This window comes from Lampris incognitus, chromosome 8 (genome assembly GCF_029633865.1).
Source record: "Lampris incognitus isolate fLamInc1 chromosome 8, fLamInc1.hap2, whole genome shotgun sequence".
Taxonomy (NCBI): domain Eukaryota; kingdom Metazoa; phylum Chordata; class Actinopteri; order Lampriformes; family Lampridae; genus Lampris; species Lampris incognitus.
The window spans coordinates 29,495,105-29,506,542 of NC_079218.1; the positions used below are offsets into that span (position 1 = coordinate 29,495,105).

Below are 11,438 nucleotides of genomic sequence, written 5' to 3' on the forward strand. Positions count from 1 at the left end.
TTTGTTTACGACTTTGTCCACAAGTGGGCGGTGTTGCGGTTGCATGCGCGGATTGATTACGTCACTGAGACGCCGTTCATTTTTCTTCATTCTCCCCAAACTACCGAATAAACGGAGGCTGCATTTTTCCCTCCAGCAGAAGTTCGGTAGTCAGTACGATTCTTTATAACGGTTTAATAATCCACTTCATCTGCGCAGAGATAGACATAAAGTATTAGTCTAGTCTTCTAACAGATTGTATTGTAACGTGCATGGAGAAGTAGACACGCTGGCCGCTTGCTGGCGAATCCAGTCTTTTAGTCGAGCGGTTAGCGATGTCTCCTGCGGTGCGGGCGATACGGGTTCGCTTCCCGGCCGCGGCAGTTCCTGTGGTTGCGTTGTCCCCCGAATTCGCTACATTGGTGTCAGAAGTGGGATGGGGCGACCGTAAGGCCATCGGAAGCGTATGCGCCCTGAGGCGTGAAGGAGCTGATATGCTTGAGCGCGGGGACGCTTCCCGAAGGAGGGGGGTAGTGTAACGTGCATGGATAAGGAGACACGCTGGCCGCTGGCTGGCGGGTCTGATCCTTTAGCCGAGCGGTTAGTGATGTCGCCTTGTGATGCAGTACGCCCCGTATCGAACCCCGCACCGGGCAAGAAAATAATCAGTTACATTGGTGGCAGCGGGGGGATCCGGAAGCGTGCAGATCCTCAGAAGTGTCTTCGGAGCGCGGAATAACAAAGCGCGAGGGCGCGCTTCCGGGAGAGGGGGATTACTGTAAACTACGGGTCTAACCCTTTAGTCGAGCGGTTAGCGATGTCTCCTGTGGTGCGGGCGATACGGGTTCGCTTCCCGGCCGCGGCAGTTCCTGTGGTTGCGTTGTCCCCCTACAGTATGCTACGCTGTCGAGACTCCGCATGGGTGATAACGAAACGGTCACCGATTACCTTATAAGGGCAGAGGACGCTATTTCAGCTTTAAGGGACGCGGGAGAAGCTATAAGTGAGGGACTATGCATAGCCATGATCCTAGAAGGGCTCCGACTTTTTCAAGCCGCTTGTAGTTCATGTCACGCAGAATGAAGACAGCGTAACCTTCACAGATTTCAAGAGAAGGCTGAGAAACTACGAAGAGGCTGAAAGAAGGAGCGCAGCTGACAGCACGGACAACGTGATGAAGACGGCGACACGACAAGGCCGGCCCTCTACCAAAAGTCCAGGTAATAACAAAAGGGAAGAAACAGCGAGCGTCACATGTTACAGGTGCGGAAGAAAAGGACACAAAGCGAAGGGCTGCAAAGCAAAAGTGTGGTGCTATTACTGCAAGAGGGACAACCACGCCGAGTCCATGTGCAGAAGAAAAGGACAAGACGATGCCAGAAACGTGTTCGACGAGGATGAGGAAGTCGACGACCAGGACCACGTCTTTAAAGCAAAGCATCGCAAAGAGGAGAGAAACGACATCCCACAACGGAAGCCCCCGAACAAGGTGAAGAGGAAAGGCATCATGGTGGACGGCGGCGCAACGTCGCACATTATCAACGACATAAAGAAGTTCATCAGCTTCGACAGCTCATTCAAGCCGGGCAGCCATTCGGTCGAGTTAGCTGATGGAACAAAATGCAGCGGGATGGCCCAGCGCAGAGGAACGGCGTTGATCTACCTACGAGGCATCTTTTCTGTCGCCAGGGCTACAAATGGAGGAGCGACGATCACATTCAGAAAGGGGGACAGCTACATGGTCACCAAAAACGGTAACACTTTCAACATATATGAAAATGGTAACCTGTACTACTTACCTACCTTCGATGAAAATGCAGACCATTGTAAAGCATGTTATGATGTACAAACATGGCATGAGATATTGGGTCATTGCAATCATGACGATGTGCAAAAATTGCAAAGTGTGGTAAAAGGTATGGAGATAAAGGGTTGGTACTGCAGGGCCAAAACAGATGTGTGAAGTGTGCATAAAAGGAAAATTTGTGCAGACAAGAAATCGGGAACCTGACACTAGAGCTAAAAAGCCATTAGAATTGGTTCATACTGACCTAACAGGCCCAATGCAAACACCAAGCATTTAAGGATTTAAATATACCCATTTTTTTACTGATGATTATTCTGGTACAATGATGGTGTACTTTCTGAAGTCAAAATGTGACACTTTACAAGCTACAGAACGGTTTCTGGCTGATATAGCACCTTACGGTGAAATTAAATGTATTCGGTCAGACAATGGTACTGAATTTACCAGTAAGGAATTCAGAGAGTTAATGACCAAAAACAAGATCAGGCACGAAACATCCGCGCCGTACTCCCCTCACCAGAACGGCACAGCGGAGCGATGGTGGAGAACCCTAGGTGATATGAGCAGATGCCTACTTATTGAAAGTGGTTTGCCAAATTACTTATGGAATTATGCTATGCAGACGGCAGCATACATAAGAAACAGGTGTTACAATAGGAGAACTAAGAAAACGCCATATGAAATGTTCACAGGAAAAGTACCAAATGTATCAAAGTTACAAAAGTTTGGATCTGTGTGTTTTTCATATAAACAGGAAAAGTGAAAATTTGAGTCCCGATGTGAACAGGGAATTTTCATCGGCACGACAAAAATAGTCCAGCCTACCTGGTCTATTACCCTGAAACGGAAAAGGTCCAAAAACACAGACTAGGGAAGTTCTCAAACAAAGCAGATAGAGAGAAGGGAACTCAGACATCAGAGTCACACACAGGAGTTGACTACAGTGTGCTGGTACCAGTAGGGGTACCAGAGGTTACAACTGGTGACCGCGATGTCAATGATGAAACTGTTTTAAATGAAAATGTAACTGATATGAATTGTGGTGGTACTGAATCGTTACCTGAACAGATTGTTGATGAAACTTAACAAAAGGTACCCACCTAGAGACAGGAGGAAACCTGCTCATTTCCAGGAATTCGAAATGGAGGACTCTGAGGAAAGTTTGAACATATGCATTGACTCTTCTTACAGAGCGGTATGCGATACCCCTCAGTTCTACCAGGATGCCATTGCGTCCACAAAATCCAAACAATGGAAAAACGCAATGAGGGAGGAAATTAAATCACTTGAGGCAAATGAAACGTACAGCATTGCCCCCAGGTAAAAGTGCAGTGGGGGGGAAATGGGGTTTTTGCTTTGAAACGGGACATTGATGGTTCTGAAAAATACAAAGGGAGGTACGTAGCTAAAGGCTACAGTCAAAAACAAGGGACTGATTATGATGAAACATTCTCACCAACTGCTGATATGTCCAGTGTAAGGGTCATTATGAAGAAGGCTGCACAAGAAAGTTTAATTTTGCACCGAATGGATGTAAAAACCGCGTATTTACACGCGCCGATTGATTGTGAATTGTATATAGAGCAGCCGGAAGGGTTTGTGAAAAAGTCGATCTCAGGTGAAACACTTGTATGCAAACTTAACAAGTCACTTTATGGTCTTAAGCAATCTGGTAGAAACTGGAATGCACTATTACATGCTTGTCTATGTGACAATGGTTTCAAACAAAATCCAGCAGATCACTGTGTGTATTCAAAAGTGAGCCAAAATGAAAAAGTGATCTTACTGATCTGGGTGGATGACTTCATTATAGCAGCTAGCAATGAGGCAATATTACAAAATGTAAAGTAAATGCTCACGGAGAGGTTTGAAATGAAGGATCTGGGTAAATTAAAGCATTTGTTAGGCATAGAGTTCACCCAGACAGAAGGGCAAGTCAAAATGTGAGGTTTGGAATGCAGGAGTGTAGAGTCAGAGAAACTCCTTGCGAACCAAAACTTGAATTTTCAGAAAATTCTGAAAGACGCAAAATCCAAAAGAATACAGAGAAGCAGTGGGTAGTTTGCTTTACTTATCCACGTGCACCAGGCCTGACCTGAGCTATGTTGTCAGTAGCCTATCTAGACATTTCGCAGAACCTACTGAAGAACATTGGAAAACTGTAAGACATGTTTTCATATATCTTAAAGTTACAACCCATCAGGAACTGACCTTTAAAAGGGATGACAGAAATAGTCTAAGACTAAGAGTGTTCACTGATGCCGACTGGGCATCAGATGCCTCCGACAGACGCAGCACTACGGGGTTTTGTGTCAATCTAAGTGAGGGAAGTGGAAAAACCAGAAAACAACGAACAGTAGCTCTGTCCACTTGCGAAGCGGAATATATGTCTCTAGCAGCTGCAATGCAGGAGTGCCTTTATTTTGAGCAGTTACTAGAGAACCTGGACAACTACAAATATGGTCAGATAAAAATCTACGAAGACAATCAGGGCATTATAGCAATCGCTAAAAACCCAGTACATCGACAAAGGTGTAAACATATCGATATTAAATACCACTTCATTAGAGAAATTGTGAACAGTGGTAGAGTGATATTGGAGTACTGCCCCACAGAGCTGATGGTGGCAGATCTGATGACTAAACCAGCAACCAAGCTGAAACTAAGAAAGTTTAGTCAGGACATATTTGGCACTAGAGTGCGGTTATTGCACAGAGCACGGTATTTTTGTTTACATTATTAAGGTAAAGAAGGGACCTTATTTTTGTTGTGTATTTCCAGGTGAACCCCAGTAAGCCAAATTCGAGTGGGGGGTGTTAACGTATATAAAAACTGTACTCTGTGGTGCGAATTTCCCTTACGGGTGTTTTGTATATTGTACTGTTTGTACCTTATGAGCCACCGTAGGTTCAGCGGCGACGTAATCACACAGTCTGGCGTGTGCACCTGTACAGTGTGTGCATGAGATAAAAAAAAATGCGCGGTGGTCACATCTAATGTGAGCTCTGTATAAAAGTGAATGCAAATGCATTGTGAAGAAAGAATATAAATTCACCATCGTTGAAAACAAGTCTGTTTATTTGTAAGTACGCAAAGTATAACCCGCTGAAGAACAACGCCTCAACAACAGCACTGTTAGATGGTGACAAATTTATTCTATGCCCCCCCCCCCGGTTTAGGTTTACTGCTTTTCATTCAAATCTGTTTATAAGATATACCCCTGTTAAAGTATGTCACAGTCTTGAAACGAAAAACCTAAAGTTTGGCTCAAAGTAAACTTGCTAACTCTAATATTGCAGGCAGGCCATTAGTCTCTTTTTTCATATTTTTTAATTAAATGTATGATCATAAATAATTATTGATATTTTATTATCATAACTAATTTATCAGTCATTTCAGACTGAGGCAACGTACTTCCAGCTAGTCTGAGATGGTAAACACAGTTCTTTTTATCCCAATCAATGCACAATGAGTAATGCATCTCTTTGTTTCAATGCTGCGTAAAGATTGCTCGAGATACAAATTTTAAATATGTGATCTTATCGGACTAATGAGACGGCGGCCTTACATTGTTATTTTGAGCAGTTAACCAAGCGATCCCAGGGAGTATCCCCTCATGTGATGAATATAATATGGGAACCAGTGCTGCACGTGAGTTTCCGTAGTGTAGTGGTTATCACGTTCGCCTAACACGCGAAAGGTCCCCGGTTCGAGACCGGGCGGAAACAGTTGCCTTTTTTGCAAGTATTTAATTAGTAAAAATAAATGTAAACTTGCTTTTCGTATATGACAGATAAATGGAAACCTTATGATGAATAGAAGAGAAAGGAAATGAGTTCGCAGGAAACGAAGTAGCCACGCTGCTTGCTTCCAATTTCGTCTTCTGTTGGGTTCGCACCACCCACACAATCACCACTCCCCTGGCCCTTTTCATCACTGCACAAAATGACAGAATGATCGGAATCTTACAATGTTTTTTTTGTTTTAGCGGTAAGCGGTACATTCAAAGATTCATCAGAGGGATGGTGGCAAAAATGTTCATTTTTCTAACCTTGGTGAGACGGTGAATGATTCGACTGTGCCAGCAACTTGTTTATTTTGGCCAAATCATTGGGCAGCTTTTGTACATTTACTTCCACTCCATCTGTCGTATGCCCCATGCGCGATGCTGTCTTCCTTCACTTCTTACCCCTGTTGTTTGCCAGAAAGTGTCATCTGGTAGGACAAGCTAGCAGAGGTTAAGAAAATCCAAGCAGGATGACGCACACAGTTTAATAACCATAAACTGAGCATCTATGTCCTATCAAAGGTCAGTTTCATTTCAAAAGTTGAAAATTTAATACAAAATGAAGGTTTTAACCTTGCCAACTCCAAAGTATCTTGAATGCAGATTTTATTTCTAGTTTTTGCTATTCAATTCGAAAATGAGTAGAGTCCTCAACCATTAATTGTGTGTGTGTGTGATTATTATTATTATTATTATTATTATACAGTGTAGCGGACTATATGGGCGCATTTCACCATAATTGGTAGACACGGGCCCTTTAAGAAAGGGTTTCCGGGTTGAGAGGGCGGAGCGAGGACTAGGTGGGTTGGTGCCTTGTTGCTGAGATGAGGATTTTGTACGGAAGAATAAATTATACACGCGTTCGTGTAGTCAGAGAGAAATTGTCTGTCTCTACTCCTGCAGTTTCCACATTGGTGAACCCGACGTTTTTCTACTGGACGTTTCCCGAGGCAAATCTTTGTGAACATGACGACTGAGGCGGTTTCTCTCAAGCTACCGGAGTTCTGCGAGTTGTCCGCCTCGGCTTGGTTCACCCAGACAAGCGCAGTTCGCATTGCGGGAAATCACCACGGTCGCCACAAGATACTATTATGTGGTGGTGGCTCTCCGAAGTTCAACAGCAACCAAAGTGGTGAGCCTCCTCAAAAATCCTCCGCAGCAGGATAAATACGAGACACGCAAGGCTCACTTGTTGAAAACGTTTGAACTTTCTGACGCTAAGCGGGCCAGCTGGCTTTTCTCTCTATAAGGCGTCGGTGTCAGTGAGCCTTCTGATGCTGGATCGCCTGCGAGAGCACAGCCCGACTTCTTCATCCAACTGTTTCTGCGACAGCTGCCTTCTCAGGTACGGGCTGCTTTAGCCAACACCGCCATCACTGACTGACGTGCTCTGGCCGAGGAGACTGATAAATTTTTCCTGGCTGGTCAACAGCACTGCGCGGCCGCGTTTTTCCCTGCCCGGACATTTTCATCACTGCCTGGAGACACAGCAGTCGCCACAGCAGCAGCTCCTCAACGGCGGCAGGATCACAGCCGGTGATTTTACCAAGCAAAGTTTGGACCCAAGGCCGAGCGCGGCGGGAAACGCCGGGCCGGCGCTCAGTAGTGGCCATGTGCGTCGGCGGAACTGGCAGGCTGCTGTTCATCAAAGACTCCATTTCTGGCAGAGGTGGAAAAACCCGGTCCAGAAAGTAAAAACCCTAACCATGTCTTTACTCCATCCATGTATTAAACCAGCTAATTTGGGAAACTAGTCAGTGCAATCTGATGGTTTAGTACATGGGTGGAGTAAAGACACAGTTAAACCAGCTAATTTGGGAAACTAGTCAGTGCAATCTGATGGTTTAGTACATGGGTGGAGTAAAGACACAGTTAGGGTTTTTACTTTCTGGACCGGGTTTTTCCACCTCTGATTCCTGGACGGCGGTTCCTGTGCGACACAGGCACGCAGAGAAGCATCCAGCCCTCATCAAGAGTCAGGCTGTTCTCATTCCTTGGTCGTATTAAAACGTCCGAAAAGTAATGCACAAAAAGTTTCCTTCTTTCAGCTTTTTCCCTGTTTTTCAGGGGTCGCCACAGCAGATTTTACAGTTTCCACCAGGACCCTGTGAGGGCACAGTGCCAATGACCGTTGTTCGATCTGGTATGGTCTTGTCAATCTGCATATTGATTTGGCAAAATTTTACGTCTGATGCCCTTCCTGACACAACCACTATCCCTATGGACGGGAGCACAGGTAAAGCGCTGGATGCCATCCCAGTATTCATGGACTTGCGCCCATGCCAAAAAAGTAATGCACAAAAATCCTCTTGCGGATATACCCCCCCCCCCAATGGAAGTCGCTAACGGCAGCCCCACCCGCACTTATGGCACTAGGTACGTGGAGCTATGTTTCGGAAGACAGTGGTTCGGTTGGGACTTTGTCATGGTGAAAGTGGCCGTCCCCCTCCTCGGCGCGGATTTCCTATGCGCCTATGGGCTGCTGGTGGATGTCAAAAACCGCCGCTTGATCGACGCTGTCACTTTCTGCTCGTGTGGGTGTACTGTAACGATTGCAGCCTAGGCATCCATTTTGTGACGTATTACTTCCGTTGAGGGGCAAGTTCCGGTTTCATTGTGGAATTGGGTAGTCGCGTGTGAACCGTCGTCACCAATTTTTGTGATATCTGCCTTTCGGTGCTGTAACCATGAACTCTAATCACGACAATGTCCTCAGTGAAACTACAGCTGAGGTATGAAGATTTTTGTCTGGTGTTCTTCCATTCCACTCCACGGTGATCACCCCGAGCGCTACAAATGGCGCCCGAACTGTGTCGTGATCACCTCGGATATTAGCTGTTAGTTGTCTGAGTAAGATCAGACTGTTTAAGTGAAGGTGGATCCAGCGTGTTTACCGACGTCTGTTATGTCCGTGCTACCGCCCGGGGCTTCAATCACGTCCGCTAGCTGGTTGTTTTCCGAGAGTTGCTGGCCCGTTTTGGATCGGATGGGAGAGAGGACCCCGAACCAGGCCGTGTATATTTTTAGTGCTGTGTTTTTTGAGGAGGAACGGTGACTGCTTATACGTGCGGTTCTCGTGCAGGAGTGACCACTCGTAATTGCATGAATTGCAGACAAGAGACGGATGGGTTAAGGACAGAGCCAAATTAAATGGTCCTCACTGTTCGTGAGCCTGAGAGGACTTCTGCCCGCAGTGTGAGTGATGACGGGATGAAAACCCAATTGGACCCAGTGGCCCAGCCACGCAGATATCGAAAATACAATCACAATAATACAAAGGGGTCTAACATTAACAGCGGCAAAAACCTTCCTAACACTAGCCCCTCAGTCAAACTTGTGCAGCACAAACCTGAAAGTCTGTGTCAGCCTATCAAAACACAGGTTCTGGTTGAAGATATTCTTCTGGTAGCTGTAATGGATTCGGGAGCCAATATTTCAGCAGTGCACCCCTCGACCCTGGTGGAGTGTGGAATATCAGAAGACAGAGTGAAACCTTGGGACTTTAAGAGAGCTAGCTGTCTCAAAACACTGCTCACCGTCTGGCCTGGTCTAGCTTCAGATCAGACTGCTGGGACAGCTGTTCAGCCACAGACTGGCAGTTATCCCTGTTCTGTCCTACCCCATCCTTTTGGGGACTGACTTCATGATATCAGCCGACGTACATATGCACCCAGGTACGGGGAGAGTATGGCTAGGTGAAAACAGTATGTCAGCTCCAGAGCTAACTGATGAGGAGCTGAGAGACTTTGATGATTGTATTGCATTCCTGAGCCATGATGAACTAATGGTGGGCCTTTGTGACAAAGTGGTGGACGCCCTAGCTGAGAAGGAGAAAACAGGGCTCTCAGTGTCTTGGAAGAGTTCTCTCACCTGTTTGACAGTAGACTTGCCACACCTCTCTGGTCGAACACACCATGGATACGGGCCCAGCTAAGCCTGTGTGCCTACCACCCTACCGCACTTCCCCGGAGAAAAGGAGAATAATTGGAGAGCAGGTCTCCAAGATGCTGGCTGACAGTGTTATTGAGCCTGCTAATGGGCATCTCCTGTTGTCATTGTAGACAGGCAGAGTCATGAAAACACCGAACCATGCTTTTGCGTGGACTATAGAAAAGTGAACAAGGCCACTGTCAAAGATTCATACCCTCTCCTTAGAGTGGATGAGTCGTTGGACTTTCTTGCTCGGGGGAAGTACATCTCAACTCTGGACCTCACATGAGGATACTGGCAAGTGGCCGTGGCCCCTGAGTCTCACCCCAAAACAGTCTTCGTCTGTCACATGGGCTTATATCAATTTAGAGTGATGCCATTCAGTCTATCGAATGCCCCAGCGACATTTCAGAGACTGATGAATGCAGTCCTTGCTGGTCTGACCTACAAATGTTGTGTGGTCTACCTGGGTGATATAGTCGTTGCTTCACCTACCTTCTCGCAACACCTGGAGAGGGGCGTCAGCAAAGTCTTCACTCGCCTGGCGGATGCCAGGTTGTCTTTTAAGTTTTCAAAGTGTCACTTCTGCAAACCGTCCCTCCGGTACCTGGGCTACGTTGTCACTCAGGAAGGCCTAAGCCCGGATGAGAACAAGGTCAGTGCCATCAAAGACTTCCCAAGGCCCCGTACAGTCAAACAAGTCAAACAATTCCTTGGCATGACTGGCTGCTAACACAGATGTGAAGGTTGCGGAACCACTCATTGCGCTGACAAGGGAAGGGACCCCATTCAAGTGGTCTAGTGACTGCCAGCTGGCCCTAGATGATCTCAAGTCAACGCTGTGTATGGCGGCAGTCTTGGTTCTCCCCAACTTTGAAAAACCGTTTTCCGTTCACACAGATGCATGCGATGTTGGTTTGGGATCAGCTTTGATCCAGCCTGATGAAGGCCATGAGAGAGCACTGGCATATGTGAGCCGCACCCTCTCCAAGTCAGAACAGCAGTATTCCACATCAGAAAAGTAGTGCCTCAGTGTGATTTGGGCCCTGGAACATTTACGGTGCTACACTGAGAGGATGCATGTGACAGTAGTGACAGACCACAACAGTCTGCGATGGCTGATGTCACGGTGGACCCCATCAGGTTGGCTAGCCCAGTGGTGCCTTCGACTCCAAGACTTTGATTTCAAAGTTGTCCACAAACCCGGGGCAGCAAACTTAGTCCCTGATACATTGTCCCGCAACCCAGTCTCACCCCGTGAGATGGTTGACTTACTCCCCAACTATGCTACAGTAGGATTGCTGAACCTCAGGAGCCAACCCCTGTTGGTGCTGACTGACAAGGAGCAGTTGCATAAACTACAGGCCGCTTACTGTACCATCAGTTCACTACATGGTATGCTGGAGCATGGCTCCTGTGTTGATTCGTCTGAATTCTGTCTTCAGGATGGCCTTGTGTACTTCAGAGACAAGAGATCCTCATGTCGCCTACATCCCTTAAGGATCTCCATCTATATGTGCCCACCTCACTCCATGGCACCCTGCTGGAATGCTTTCATGACCACCCTAGGCAGGTCATCTTGGGATCGCAAAGACCGAGGGCCGCCTCCAAAAACTGGTGTACTGGCCTGGCATGAGAGGTGATGTTAAGAGATGTGTGCTGACTTGTACAACATGTCAGTTCAGCTAGCTGTCAAACTGTAATCCCGGAGGATTCCTACAACCAGTGGTGGCTTCTTTCCCTTGGGAGTTTGTGGGAGTTGACTTTGTGGGGCTGCTGCCACGATCTTCACAGGTCAACGAATACATTCTAGTCTTTGTGGACTATTTCACTAAGTGGGTTGAGATCTGCACATTGCGGGAAGTATCTGCTCATGTGGCTTCTGATAAGTTCCTTTCTGAGGTCTTCGCCAGACATGGCGCACCAAAACACCTC

General features: G+C 46.8%; 1 non-coding gene across 1 annotated transcript; it reads left to right on the top strand.

The window, feature by feature from the left end:
• Positions 1-5,441: 5,441 nt before the first annotated feature.
• Positions 5,442-5,514, top strand: trnav-aac (transfer RNA valine (anticodon AAC)). The gene has a single exon. It is a non-coding gene; the product is annotated as a tRNA-Val (tRNA).
• Positions 5,515-11,438: the final 5,924 nt, after the last annotated feature.